The 16,146-nt window shown below is 46.4% G+C and overlaps 1 protein-coding gene across 3 annotated transcripts in view; it reads right to left on the minus strand.

The window, feature by feature from the left end:
• MTG1 (mitochondrial ribosome associated GTPase 1) overlaps nt 1-16,146 on the minus strand; it is a 201,555-nt gene that overhangs the window by 12,234 nt on the left and 173,175 nt on the right. The window lies entirely within an intron of this gene.

A 16,146-nucleotide genomic window follows, 5' to 3' on the forward strand; every position in this document is an offset into this window, starting at 1 on the left:
GCAGCCAGTATTGGACAGATCTGATAGCCCTGACTGCGCCCTTTCGGCCTCTGCCAGAGTGCTGGATGCGGAAATGACACGCTTAGGACTGCAGGACGTTTGGAGATCTAGACACCCTACTCAGTGGGGGTACACGCACTACCCTGCTCCACATGATATACATACGCGGATTACTGATTGTCCACTTCCCATCTCCTGCCGCGGATTCGGGTGTGCTCGATACTCCGGCGTACCTTTTCGGACCACTTCCCGGTCCTTATCACGTTGGCTGCAGTGGCGAAGCATCTCCCACCATTTGCTTGGCGCTTTCCCCCTTATTCCTTGTTGGACGACGCCTTCAGGGAAGAATTGGCGGTGGCTATAGAAGAATTCTTTGACGTCAACATCGGCTCGGTTGACCCGTTTTTGACCGTTTGGGAGGCCTTTAAGGCATATATACGAGGTGTTGCCATCTCTAAACACGCGGGGGTCCTTAAATCCATTCGAGGGCGGCTGGCGCTGCTGGAAAGCAAACTCAAAGACATTGAGGCACAACGCTTATTGGCTGATGGTGAAGATTTGACTCGGGAACTCGCTCAGACGCTGCGCGAGTACCATGAAGAGGCAGACACTGAGGTTAAGCACCTGGGGAAATATGCTACAGCGTGGGCCTACAGGGAGGGGGATCGCCCCGGGACGGTTCTAGCACAGATGGCCAAACACCGCAGGAGCAGTTCAGGGATCCCCGACATGAGATCTCTACAGACAGACGAGCCCCTATCTAATGAGCTAGTAGCGGAACGCTTCAAGGAGTTCTATACCTCCTTATACGCCTCCAGAGGCCCTGCCCCGGAGGAACGTATTCTGGATTACCAGACTCACATTCAGCTACCCTGGCTGCCCAATTCGCACCTCAAGTTCTTGGTGCGGCCGTTTGAGCGGGAGGAAATTGTCTGGGTGCTGTCGTCCATGCGGGCAGGGAGCACGCCGGGTTGCGACGGATTAACTGTGTCATTTTATAAAACGTACTCTGATTTGCTGATTCCGCGGCTATTGTCGCTTGTTGAAAACATAGCGGAGACGGGCGAGATGCCCCCCACGATGCGAGAGGCGATAATCGTTGCTATTCTCAAACCCGGGAAGCCCCAAGGAGACTGTTCGTCGTACCGACCCCTATCATTATTGAATTTCGACGCGAAGATTTTCGCCAAAATTATCGCCAATCGCCTTAGCACTATGGTGAATACATTGGTTGCCCCTGAGCAGGCGGGCTTTGTCCCTAGCCGCAATCTCACTTACAACTTGAGAACGGTATTTGCAGCATTTCAGCATACCCGCCCAGAGGTCTCCGCTGCAGCGGTATTTTTGGACATGGAGAAGGCCTTCCACTCTGTTGAGTGGCCATTCCTAAGACAAGTCTTGAGCCGAATGGGCACGGGGGGAGTTATTTATTCAGTTGCTGAATATGCTTTACGCTTCTCCTACAGCCCGGGTCCGCATTGGGTCGCTTCCCACTGACTCCTTCCCTATTGGTCGCGGAACCAGACAGGGATGCCCCCTTTCCCCTATACTTTATGCTTTGGTGGCTGAACCTCTCGCGTGCGCTTTGCGCGAATACCATGGGCATAGGGCTATTCGGTTCTCTACATACAACTTCATCGTGTCCACATACGCGGATGACACCTTATTGTATGTGCGCGATCCGGAGGTAAACCTGCCGACGGTGTTGCGCGAAGTAGTTTTGTTTGGCTCCCTGTTGGGTATCCGAGTAAACTGGGACAAGTCGATTATGTTTCCGCTCACGCCCGCCACCAGGTGCTTTGAATCGAAATATCCGATCCAGTGGACCACAGATGCGGTACGGTACCTGGGGATCCGATTGCATACGGACTCTGAGGTGGTCCTCCGGGAGAATTACGGTGAGGCTGTCTCTAAGCTAGAGGACGATGCGACTAGGTGGATAGCCCTTCCTCTGTCCTTGATGGGTCGCATTTCTCTTACAAAGATGATTGTGCTTCCTTGGTTCCTGTTTCTATTTAGCAACATCCCCATGGTCTTGGCGGGTATGTTTTTTCAGCAACTGCACACATTGATACTACGGCTGACTTGGGCTGGGAAACAACCTAGAATCGCGTGGTATATACTCACTCGCTCATATGAGGAGGGCGGGCTGAATGCTCCGGACCAGGAGCTTTACTATCGAGCTGTGCAGGGCACACACGCGTATCATTGGATGCATGGCCCTGTGGATATCCCCCACATACGAATAGAATCGATCGTTGCTGCTCCGACGCCGCTTCCCGCGTTGCTGTCCCGCCCCAGGGACCGCCGGACGGGACTTCTAGACTCATTGAATGCTGTTACGCACGCCTGGCATCATATGATGGATGTGCAAGCTAGCTCGCTACTGTATGCCCCCAAGGCGCCCCTGGATTGGTGTCTCTGGCTTGCCCTGTGCAAGGATAAGGAGGTGCTGGCGCCGTTATCACCCTTAGGTTTAACGCACATGGGAGATTTGTTTCTGGATGGTAGGGCACGTACCTGGGAGGAACTGGACTCTGAGGGCCCTATTTGCTCCCTTCTCTCCCGTTTTCAATTTTATAGGGTTCGACATGCGCTGAAGAATTTATTGGGGGGAGGACATGACTGAGCCTCCGGTGGTTATGACATATGATTTCATTATTCATGCTAAGACTTCGACAAAGTTAATCACGAATCTGTATCGCATTACCCTTATGGAAAGAACGACGGATTACACTAAGCCTCGCCTAGCGTGGCAGACTGACCCAGAGCTTGACCTACCTGAAGAAACATGGCGGTACTGCTGCGCCAATATCAAAAAGATATCGTTAAATGGTCATCACTGACTGTTCCATTTTAAGTTCTTAAACAGGGTGTATTATACCCCAGAAGACTATTCCGATACGGGCTGTGGGACAGCCCATGCTGTGAAAGATGAGGAGCGCAGGTGGCTGATTTTTTGCATTTGTCCTGGTTCTGCCCGAGAATCTCGGACTTCTGGAGCGCAGTTTATGGTGAAGTCAATAAGATTACGGCACTTGCATTGGCCCCTGCCCCACTGTTGGCTATCTTGGGGTACTCTAAAGACATCGGGACGGACTTCCGAAGGCTTATTGATATGGCCTTTCTTATTGCCAAGAGGTGCGTCGCTCTATCCTGGATGCGGGGCCCGGCGCCAATGCTTTCTCGGTGGAATAAGGAGATGCTTTACTGCTGCACTCAAACCGAGTCATATAGCGAATTATTGCCCCCTCCCGCAACAGACCCAAGAACTACTGGGCCCTATACCTGAATTGACGGATGGGAGGTCACAGACGAGTTCGCCCCTTCAGGCTAGATAAGAGGGCATGGGCGGGGGTTTGTTGGGTCCAAGTGGGATTTGCCCTTAGTGGGCTAAGCCTGGATGTACTGGGAATGTCTACGCTTTTATTGTATGCCAGTAATGCTTTTTGTCTCGGGAATTATGATTTTCTTTACTGCCTTGCTCTGTGCATATCGATGTGTTGCTGATTCATGATCCTGATTCATGCTCTGGTCCTTTGTATTTTCTTAGTGTCTTGTTTGAAATGCCAATAAACAAATTAATAATACATTGTTTTTAAAAAGTTTACTCAACAGGGAGTGTTTTTCGCTGAATGCTTGTAGGTGGTTGCTTAGGTTCTGTTTCTGATTAAGTACCAGGCAGAATAATTTGCATTTTGTTGTTTATTTGCCTCTTTGCACTTTATATTTCTCGCAGTTTAGCGTCTGACATTTTACAAAGAGACAACAACAACTTGGGAATTGCCTTATATACTCATGACAACCCAAGGCTGAAAAGGAGTATCAGAGACAGATAAGGGCAATGAGAGAGACGCCTTTTCTGCATCTTATTGGATAAACTTTGAGAACCAACTAATGATATACGGAACAACATGAACGCTTTTTCCTAAGAGTGAATTTTCACATATATTTGCCACATATTTACATGTGATTCTACGACTGTCACAGGACATATATCGGAGCGTGTTTTTCTGCCGATCTTCTTGTAAATCACTGTGCACTGACGATCCATCAAGCTAAGCTTGGTTTGGAAACTGGAAGACCCTTACGGTGATCTCCATATTCTACTAGCAGTTGGCCTGTCTTCCTGAAGTGCTTAGTGTGATGCAGCTAGATTTTCAGGTATCTTTTAACGTCTATGTATGCAATGATCTTTTAGCTGCTGTTTGTGGACATGGAAAGAATTTCCTCAGGAAAATAGGCTCATTTAGATGAAAATCCGTCTGGACTTTGTAAAGGAATCTACAGTTAAAGGACATTTGTGTGGTCTGAGAACCACACAATTGTCATTTAACTGTAGAACATTTTCTTTATTTGTGAAGGCTTGTATTTCGCCAACTCTCCTGGCTGATATAAGGGCCAACAAAAATGCAATTTTCCTTCTTAAAAACTTTTAATCTATTTTGTAGATAGGTTAAAATGGAGCCTTCATCAGTTGTGCAAGCACTATGTTGAGCTGCCAAGATGGAGGCAGTTCCTTAATTGGAGCAAAGACCCTGAAAAGGCCTTTATGAAAATGTTTGTTTAATCACCCTATTAGACAACAAGGACGGTGAACCAGCCGATTATTTATATTCGAGATTGCTGCTAAATGCACCTTGATTGAAGCATTGATTTACCAAAAATAAGAGATATTGTAGAATTTGCTATGGCGGTGCTGAGGTAGGGTGAATATTTGATTTCTGGCCCCATGAACAGAAATGCTTCCATTTAAGTTTATATGTCTTATTAGTGGTATCAGCTCTGGGTTTCGCAAGACTGTCTCTGCAACTTGAGCGATGTTCATGTTAGCAAACTCATTGTATTCAGCAGCCAGGCCTGTAAGTGTAAGGAAGTCTGGTCCGGATGAAGACCTGGTTGTGGTTCATTGTTAGTAACATAGGGTAGGGGTTTCAGCTGGATTGGAGTCCTTTCCGATAGGAACAATACTTCTTTGTACCAATGCTGCCTGTGCCATCTTGGAGCTATCAGAATTATTCAAGATGGTTCCCTCTTGGTTATGCTGAGAAGTCTAGGAATCAAGGGGATCGGAGAAAAAGCAAAGATACCTGACCATCTCATCGAAAATGCATTCCCCCACGACCCCTGTTGTGGGTGCCAACTTCTGTAAAATAGGCATTTTCAATTCTCTTGTGTGGCAAAAAGATACAGTATCAGTTTGCCCCATAGTTGTAAGATCTTGTCCAAAGTTGTCTGATTGAGCTCCCTTTTGTGACATCTGTTTTTGGTTCTGCTCATTCTGTCCAACAGGATATTGTTTGTGCCTGCAACATGTTCTGCTCTTATTGCTATTTGGTTCTTCAGCACCCATTTTCAAATTTCTTCCACTTGCTGTGATAAGGCGAGAGATCTTGTGCCCCCTTGTTTGTTTACACAATGCATGCTGGTGGTGTTGTCTGTGCGGATGAACACTGACAAGCCCTTTTCCCTTGGCAGGAATGCTTGGAGACTCAATTAAATGGATTAGAGTTCTAACAGATGTATATGCATTTTCATTTGTTGTGGAGACCCGTTGACAGATTGCCATCTTTTATCCACCTTCAAATTAGGTTGCTAAATGATCCCAGAGTTTGAATCCATTGCTTGCCCAACTCTTCCTTTAAGGGTCACGTCCTTAAGCGGAAGAAAGGTACTCAGGAAATGGCAGAGGACATCATCTCAAGAAGAGATATGAATAGATGTACTGAAACAGACTTTCTCCAGTATTATATATTTTATAGCTTCACATGGTTGAATTGTCCCTATCTTCATGGTGGGATGGTAACAGTATTAAAAGCAGTACTGAATGCTTAATATTAGTCTCCATTGTAAAACCAATACACATTGTTAGCCTATTCATATTGCCTTAACACACTGAACTTCAACCAATCAAAGCTCAGACCCAGAAGCACTCAATCTCTGCAGAGTCACCATCACTCAGATTTCTAACTACATGTTGTGCGATAGGGAGTCTCCCTAAGCGTTTGCTCAGTCACAGTGTATGCAATTCTTCAGTTTATCTTCAGTCATCCAGAGAACATCTAATGTACAGTCTGGGAGTGTTTTTCTGACAAACTTTTACCAGAATGTCAGAGTCTAAAAAAAAAGTCTGCTCAGGCCTTTTAAGTCTTGTGGAAAATCCAGGCTACATTCTGAGGTTCCCCACAAGGAGTGTCTGTATTTTTTCTATCCACTTCATAAACTCAAAGACTGAAGGGGCTGCTGTACTTTTTCTGCCAAAATGCTCAATGGGCGAGAGGGTAGATTGCTTTTATGGCTACATAAGAAGATCATTCAGTCTGACTCGGATTTTGAGGAAGAGGAGAGGCCTCGTACTTTCTCAAGAACAAGTAAGGAGGGTGGGGGGGGGGGTTGATCATCCTCTGATAAAGACTCAAAAGGTTCACGGTCTTGCAGCAGAGAAGCTAGTGTATAAAAAGTAAGAAGCAAAGAGCCGGCTGGTACTTCTTTCTCTCAGGTAGGGTCTCTCTCATTGCCCTTATCTGTCTCTGATACTCCTTTTAAAGAGTCGTCTTCCAAGAAAATTCAATAGCATCTACGGTGGAGAGCTTGCAGAAAGGGTCCTCAGCAACAATGGTGTTGATGGCGACTTTGATCATGGCTTCCTCATTGTTGACAACGAAGACCGTAACGACGGTGTCGTCATCATCATCAAGACCGTCTACGACGGCGAAGATCCAACATCGACAACGTCAGTGAGGAAGGCCTCCACATCTTCTGCTCTGTTGACTACATTGGTTTCCGGTTCCACGTCGTCGAAAATCGTTGACGGTGGAAAAATACATTTTATTCATCTCTTAGAAGGGCACAGTTTCTAATCTGCCTCAAGACATCTCAACATTTCACCCCTTCCTCCAACACATCTGCTGGAGTTCCAGGAATCGGGGCATTCAGTCTTCAGTACTACTTATAGTCCACCTAATTAAACGTTAGAACACGGAGGATGATTAAGCGGATCAGGAGAAATCCAAATATATAGAGGGTGATTTTCCTTCTCAGATAGAGGTTAAACAACTGCCCAAGGATATGATACATTCCAGGAGCACTATCCCTGTGAAAAGCATAAGGAGGAGCCACAACAGGTGCAAGAGTGAGCCATAGCGATTCCTGTCTCACTAGTAATGGACTTACGCATGATGATTGAAGACTATTATATAAGATTCCCAGAGGCAAATGCCACATCAATAGCAGGAGACCTCAGCGACACTGCTACAGAGCACACCGAGACCTCAAAAAGTAAGACCAATTCAGGCTTCGATTACTATTTCGGACACCATTCACAACAGTGATGGTGATCAGCAGCCTGAAGAAGGTGAGATTCAGCAGCCTGAAGAAGGTGAGATTCAGGCGGATCAGCGAGGCCACCCTGAGTGGGATGATTATGTAGTGCCTACATCAGCATCTCTAACTCCTCTTACAGTGGATTCTAACCCAGCAGACATTGGTGGGTTTCATGACATGTTTGAAAGGACTTCCAAGCTCTTTGACCTTCCACTACCAGCAAAAAAGACAGAGTGCTTCCTATATGATTTTAAGGAGGGAGCGCAACGCTCGACACAGTCTATTTCCATCATAGACTTTATCTAGAAAGAAGTTTGAAACTCATGAAGACCCCCAGCATCACTTCCGGCTGTGGTACCCAAGCTGGATAAGATGTACAAGGCACTAGAGAATTCCCCTACATGCCTCATTGGCCAACCCAGCCCTGATTCGACTCAGAGAAGAGAAAATAACCCCTTTTTGCAATGCACAGTTCCTCTGGACAAGGAAGGCTGTAGGCTTGTTAATATTGGGAAGAGATTTTCCGCTATGGCAACTACATCTAACAGAGCCTCCAATGCCCTCGCCACCCTCGGGAGATGTGGTCTGACATTTCATCTCTGCTAGAATATCTCCTGAAGAACGAAAAAAAAAAAAGAGGACTGAGACATACTTTCTGAAAGGGAAAAGGCCTCGTCTGAGATCATTGACGAAGCCATGGACTTGTTCTCAACAGCTTTCAGACAGATGGCTGGAGCAGCAGTTCTGCAGCACCAGGGATGACTAAAAGCAACTGCATTTCACCAGGATGTACAAGCAAAGATTCTCCACATGACGCTTGACAGAGGAAGCATGTTGATGAGGCGTTGCAATCTATTATGGCTGATACTTGACACCGCCAGGTCGCTTGACGCCTTGCAACAAAGACATTTTCTGCCTTTTCTCTGCAGGGGAAGGGGACAACTTTTTACTCGGCCCTCAATTTCAATAGCGGTTTCACCCATATTCCTAACAGAGCTCTCAATCTCAATATTCTGCCCATTCCTGCTGCCCTACAACATCATCCACCTATTCCAGGCAGCAGGTGCGGCGCCTAGGAGGCAATGATGAGAAACAGGCCCCTGTCACCATGGTCCCACAGAGAAAATAATTTCTTGCCCACAATCACTGATAAAGTGCCTATCTGCAAAAACGTTAATTTCTGTGAGGATGTAAAAACACAAATTGGGGATGCTATCATCCTGCATTCCACTGATTCCGAATTGCTGTCGGCGGGTGAGGCCTCTGCAAGAACAACTCGACACTCAGTGGACGCAATCTCGAGGGTCCTTCGAGAGCAAAATTTCAATCACCCCAAAAATGAAGCTGGCAATGAAACCTTTTTTCGTCTCTTGCCATGAGATTATGGAAGCCTCCGATGCCCTCAGGTAGAGAGTCCATCAGTTGTGGTGATTGTGGAGATGGTGCTGGAATCAAATAATCGTCCCATTCATTAGGAGTGGATTAGTTGCTGAGGATTTCCACTTCCTCTCTGTCGTCATCCGAGGACGCTGGTTCCACCTCAGGAGGCACGGTTATATTTGAAGCTGGAGTCTTCTTAGGTGTTCCTGCATGATTCTGAAATAATGCACAGCGCGCCAGACCTCAAAAGACCCAATTAATGAAGGGTGGTGCCACAACCAAGCAGGTTCGGGGCATTTACTAATGAGGGAACGTGACAAGCCCTTAAATAACAGATTTTAAAGATTATTGACATACCCAGTTATTGGAGTGTGACAGACTAGATAGTGCATTGGGAAGACAAACCAAAGAATATTAGCAAGCCATCATCTCCAGCTAATATATTGGACAAGGTGTTTAAATTCTTTTCTGGCAACATTCACGTTTAATGAGAGTCATATTATTGGTCTTGAATAAGATGGTTTATTTGAAACTTTCCATCAAAACGCGTCGACGCCCCATTACATAATCTGTGTAGTGGCTGTAACTACAGATAACGAATAAGGCACAGCGTATCGGGTTCCAGCTCCAATTGTCTCCAACAATGATGTGTTTTTGTTTATGACTTATTGTACTGCCTTTTGAATGTACTCTCTAGTATAGGTTGCATTGTCTATTTTGTTGTATGTACCTTTCGTGTTTTATTTTTGTCTTTTTTAATGAATTGTCTCTATAGGTAGAGTGTTGGTATTGCCTTAGTTAATATTAGAAATATTCTATGTGAATTCATCTATATACTGCAACTCCCCAGTATTTTTTTTAATTCATTTTATTTGCTTTTAATTAATTATTCATTCTGTGTTCTTTTTGTATTTGGTTTTAATCATAACAATAAAAAGATATATTTTCTATTTTCATGTGTCCTGACCTTGGGTTTACTACAGGATTCCCCTTGTGTGTATGGTGAGTGAGGAGCAACACATGACCGTATGTTTCCAAATGGTATGGACTATTTGAATGAATCCCAAAGGAAGCTTTTCTTTCAATTAGTTGGAGATGCAGCTACAGGACGCAGAGTTCTTGCAGTGAGGGTTTGAGGCGGATGTATAGATTGTGATTGTGGTACGGCCTTTGTAGGTTCCGGAAATCGTTTCTAGTAGCCTTGCAACATGCCCTGGAGTTCTTGAACTAAAGCTAATGAAACTTGAACCATGCCATCCTGAACTGGCGGGTGAATATAAGGCTGGAACTGTTCATATATCGTGCAGGCTTTCCTACATATTGATGTGGTCTTGAGGAATAATAATCATGGTAATATTCTTCGGCATCCTCTTCTTGGGATTTGGCATTCAGCTCTGGAGTTCTATGGGCCCGTCCAAATGGACCTTTATCTTTCAAACCTTCTTCATCAAGCAAGTGACTTGGCGGGAGAGGAAAGACCTAGATTGAAGATGAGTGTTTTGGTCGCAAAAATTTTGGTTGTGTTTTTTACCTGGTCGACAGTGCTGTCAATGACTCCATTATTAAGTTTTCCGACAGAGCAGATCACTATTTCACCACTGAGAGCGTTGTTGATGATTTTTGTCTGTAGTTTCACCATAGACGACAGTCTCTTTGTCAATTGCCCCTTCACTTGATCGTGTTTGTGCCGACGGTGTCCTCGTTTACTTTGCCATCATCAACTATGTCTTCGTCATAGTTGTTGTCCACGTAGTTGTCGATGTTGCCGTCATAGGGGTCATTGTTGTCGTTGTTTTTTCAAAGCCGATTTAGAAGTTATCTTCAACGGTTCTGACGAGGATTTCTTCAAATGTAAAGCCAAACTGAGAGAAGGAGTGGTTGGCTCTGACCTCACTTTTTCTATAGAGGCTTTGCCTTTTTTCTCTCTGTGAGAGCGCTCTTCTGACACCCTCTCTCTAAGACTCATGATGAGTCTTTTTCGAAACCTTTCTTGGTGCCTCTGATGACCTATGGTCAAGCAACCTTTCCCATGACCTCACTTCAGATTGGGAGTAATCCTCACTATCCTCCTCCTCACAGTCTCCTCAGTTTTGAATTTCTGTAGCCATACAAGTAGCCTCCCCTCTCTATCCTTAAGAGTCTTCGAGGAAAAGGTGCAGCAGATTTGACAATCTGTTACCTTCAGGGAAGGGTGTAACCAGTAAATACACTCTTAAGTGGATGGTCTGAATAAAGTCTCTTTTTTTCCGCAAGGTCTGAAAAAGTGCTGATTGCCGATTCAGACATCTTGGGCAGTCAGATCTTGGCAGATGTAGGTTAAAGTTGTCCCATGATGATATAAAGGTGTAAAAGAGAAATACTGTAGATAAACTGAGCCAGGTTCAGGGAGACTCCCTTCATACGACGTGTGGTGGAAAATCTGAGAGATTAAAACCTGTGTGAGGAGTGTTCAAGAGGGTGCTGTCATATGACTGGGTAAAGTTTGGTTCCTTTTAAATTATGTGGATAGGGTAATGAAGTGACTGTTTTCTAGCCTTTATAGGCTATGTGTAGTACACTGTACTACAATCATACTGATGGACTCCCACTTCAACGGCTGATCAATGATTCAAGCATGTGATTCTATGAAATACTGGACACCTCCACTGCAGTACAGAAGACACTGAGGCCTAGTAATGCCCACTTACCTTCCGCACTACCAGCTCCGGCCTCCTGCTCCTCCTAGATCTTTTTAGGACTGCACCTGGTGCCCACGGCATGGATCGCTGAGCCCCAAAGGTGGTGCTTGTGGTGGGCTCTGGGTTTCCCCCCTGATTTGGAGCCAACTGGAGTCAAGGGTTCAGCCAGAGCCTGGGGTGCCCCTGGGACTTCCTGCTAGGTCCTCACCCACTAGTGCTACATAATGGGTGACCTAGCCGCAGGGACCCTCTCTCCGTTCCCACTCAGTCACCCCAAGGTGCTCCAAGGCCACTGCTTGAACCACTCCTCCGTTATTTGTGCCTGCTGCAGTATGCCCACCCCACACACTAATTGAGCAACAGAGGAGGCATCCTTTCCTCTACTGGGCTGGTTGGTCCATCCAGACGGTCCCATTTCCTCTAAGGGTGGGTCGATCTAGCCAGAATTACTGGGAGGGATGCTTTAGTTCACTGACCACCCCTTCTTGACTGGCATCAATTGAGGTGGCCCTAGACCCGGCAAGGCATTGTCAGATGTACTGGGGAATCCCTCATTGGAGAGGGACATTGAGGTTCTACTTCTCCATCTGGGTTTTGCACCTGTCTGATGATGGGTGCCCGGGTGATGGGCCTGGGGTTTGTTGCCCTCGGTCTGCGTCTTACGTGCCCTGATGGGACTGTGCATGCTGCCAGTGCCCCTCTCTGCTTGACGAGACTGTTTTGCAATGATGGGCTATCTTGAAACTTAGATCAAATCATTCATGGCCCACTCTTACCTGCCCTCCTCCCTGGCAAGGGACCATCGGGTCCTGGCATGCTACCCCACTTCTTGGGCTCCTACAAGTCCTGTAGAAGCCATGCTCCTACTCTATAAAGACTGGGATGTCATCCTGAAAACTGCCTGTCAAGCCAAAGGGCTCAAAGTAGGCAACCATAAGGTATTGAGTTTTTCAGATTATTCACTGGCAGTTTAACACCATCGGACATCAAGTAGTCCAAAGTCAATAGTCCTATTTCTTTTCAGACTTGTAGGAGGCTTGGGACTGGCTTCAGTGATAGAGCACTTCTTCCCAAGTAGATGCCTCCCGAAGCTGGACGGATCATCCCGCCAGAAGTCGCAGTCATTGCCGCCCCAAACCACCCCGAGGGGAGTGGGGTTTCCCCATTTCTCTTTTTTCCAGCATCCAGGTACAGGATACACAGCGTTTTGCTCTGCAGGCGGCTGCAGCTGTCTGTTCCTTTCCTTAACCGACTTCCCCTATGTGCTCGAGCAGCTTCCCGGAAGATACTCCCTCCTTGTTTCGGCAGAAATGTTTTTGACCTGCTCCCTGTCATTGTTTCACACACTGCAGACGATGCCTTCTGAGTGGGGTTGGGTCTTTACTCATCGATACTGTTTTGGACAACTAGCTAGCTGCTTAATGCCCCTAGCTGGGATATTGCCTCCATTTCTTGGGTTATCATGGCAAATAGGCTGCCTACTTTCTCTTATTTGGGCTCTAGATGGTTTTCTTTAAAGGCCTCCTGGGGGGGAAGGGGGGCCTCCAATAAGCCAATTCTCCTTTCACCCACCATGACAACGCACAATTTATTTGCTACTCCATCTTGACATAGAATATTCAGGGAATACATGTGCCTTCTAAACGTAACCACATTAATTTCAACCTTAAAAGTCATGTATCTCTACATGGCGTCTCCAGCCAACTTTTCTGGCAGACCTCCAAGACAACATCTGTGTGTATTTTGAAGAGAATGATGACACAGCGTCCTCTCCTTTAGTCGAATTGGACCCTCTTTAAAGTGGTGACCTGTAGTCTTTGTATTCATGCACCTATGCTAGCGCGTAAGGCCTGGCTTAGAGACTTAAGCACATGCGAAGGTGAATACGTTAACCGTCACCTCCCTCCAAACCTCAGAAGAGTCTAAGGTCCCTTTCAAGGCTGTCATCCCTTCCTCCTTTTCAGAATACTACTCTGACTAATATAGCATTGGCCCAACACTAAGATTCTGCCACAAGCAGACCTTTTCACTAGTCTCAGATTTCCTCAATCCTGGCAATACTCCAGGACGAAATGGAAGCTCCCATCACCGCCCAGCACATTAATTCGGCTGGACCTAGCTCCTGGATAAACACCGGGCATGGATGGGCTCACAATGAAGTTTTCTAAAACATACCCTCACCTTTTAGCTCCTACACGGACCAGAGCATTTGAGGTCACAGACAAGGAGGGTAGTCACTCCTCCTCTGCTCGTTAGGAATTACTGGTCTCTATCGTTAAGCCGGGCAAAGATCTTCAAGACCTCTCTTCTTACCATCCAATCTCCATTCTTAAATCCAACTAGAAAATCCTTAGTAAGATCCTGGCGGACCAAATTCTACCAGTGTTTTTCCATCTTATTCACGCAGACCAGAATGGTTTTATTCCAGGCCGCTGTACCTCCCAAAACTTAAGGAGACTTTACTCAGTTATGGAAACGGCCCCTACTCTCTGGCCCTATCCACCCATGTAGTATTGGTCCTGGAAAAAGCCTTGGATAATCTATGATGGGACCATCCATTTTATGTATCGCAAGCTTAAAGTTTCAGTCCCCATATGCTGAAAATAATATGGGTTTGATGTACTTCCCCAATGGTTCGGAATCCGACCGGGCAGGCATACCTCTGTCCCGTTCCTGGTTCACTGAGGTACACGATAGGGCTGCCATCTATCCCCACTCCTCTTTGCCCTAGCTAGGAACCCTCTGGCAGTGCGTGCGAGGGAGGGTCGATTGACCTGTGAGATCCCACTACACAACACAACTCATGCTACATGTATGTGGATACCATTTTGTTGTACCTTTGCAATCTTCATGCAGACCTTGCACCTATTAGTCGACTTCTCTCCAACTTTGCTCTTCACGCAGGTTTACATGTCAGATGAAGCAAATCTTGCCTCTTTCCCTTGGCCTCCCTTGTGGCCCTCGATTTAGGGGGAGTCCCCCTTTGTTGGGAAGCCACCTCCTCTCCCTACTTAGGCATCCAAATAAATCACTCTCCCTGAGATCTACTGGACTGTAATCTTACTAAAATGATCTTAGCCCTTAGAATGCAAATAGGTTTTTGGAAAGCTTTGCCCTCATCAGTCACCGGCCCTCTCAAAAATGGTAATGCTCCTAAAACATTTGTACCATTTTGTCAACTTGCTTATTTTTCTCAGTGAGAGGATCTTTTGAGACTTGGTCACTCTTCTTGGGGACCTTATCTGGTGCAACCGGCGATGCAGAGTTGGACGTGCAGTATTTTGGTTCCTGGCTGACTAATTTCTTTATTATCTGGCACCACAACAACAGTGGCTCTCCTGCTGGATGGCAGGAAGGTACCTTTCCGTCCTGTTGACTGAGGGTGCTAACTGGAAAAGCCCCACCTTCTGTAATCTCTTGCTTCCGAATTCTCGCACCCTTCACAAGGTGCCTCGCCTTCTGCAGGTAGCAGCACTGAGGACCTCCTCTAAAAGTCTCCTTGTTAACAAATCATTTTCCTATATGCTCCAGCCATCCACCTCCAGGGGCTCCCCAGATTTCAGGGCCACCACATGGGATGATGAAGTAGTACTACCTTGATGGACTTGCTTCTAGATTGCCAGCTTTCCCCCCCCTCAGCTTTCCCCCTCCCCTCTGTGGTTGGGCAATTGGTACTATAATAAGGTCCGTTTCTCACATATGGCACTCAACGTCATTATCTTCGAGTCTACTGGGCAATCACTGATACAGAGCCTGAGACCCATACCCTGGCACACTCCTTGTATACGTAAGGTACTGGGTGCCAAGCAGTCAGTTGCCTTACAAGGGCTTTATTGAACCAAGTCTCACTCTCTTTGTACACATGGGAAGAGGACTTTGGTAGGGTCCTGCAGAATAAAGAATGGCACAATCCACACAAAGTATTGCATTAGGCCTGCTTTCAGTTAATCGAATACTTTCATCTTGCAAAGGGCCTATCTTTCAACTTTCCAAAATTAATTGGCCCTTGGCTGGGGTTAAAGTGTTGTATGTACAATGTGGAGTGAACAATGCTGATTTTCAACATATGTTATGGGGCTGCCACTCTCCGTCTTCCTTTAGGAGAGGAGTACTCACCTAGTTGTCGGAGCTCTTGGCCCTTTCCCAATCGCTGTCCTGGGAATCTTGCATGCTGGGCATCTTTAAGCACCCTAAAAGTACAAAGACTGTGGTGCACTATTTACATCTAGCGCTCCTGTTGGTGAAGCATGCTACCTCTACCAAATGGTAATACCTTCAGCCTCCATCTGTTCTGCAGTTGAGATGTGATCTGCTTCACTGGGCTGAGGAGATCACACTGGCCCTGTGGAAGCCCCCTTTGTTGCCCTTATATGCATATCAAGGGAATGCCCTAAACATGCCCCATCCCCTAGTACTACCCAGGAGATGAAGTGGTCTCTTTCCACTGGATGAAGTAGTGTCCCCTACCTCTCCACCTTTCCGTGCCTAACCCCTGGAGATGTCCCCAACCCCAGCATTTTCCCACATGATCAGACTAAGTTGTGGTGCCCACACAGCAACCACCTCCCAGCTTCCAGGGACTTAATCCTGCACTATCCTCACTAACAGCTAATCACTCTTCTTACTTCAGCAATACTCCTCAAGCTTACTACTGGCCTACCATTTTTTTCTCTTTTATCACGCCCCTGTTGTTTTTCTTGGACCCCCATAAGTTAAGCGGATACCTTTCGACCTGCCCTTGTACGGGTCTGCACCATCGCTCTTG

This window comes from Lissotriton helveticus, chromosome 5_1, assembly GCF_964261635.1.
Source record: "Lissotriton helveticus chromosome 5_1, aLisHel1.1, whole genome shotgun sequence".
NCBI classification, from domain to species: Eukaryota; Metazoa; Chordata; class Amphibia; order Caudata; family Salamandridae; genus Lissotriton; species Lissotriton helveticus.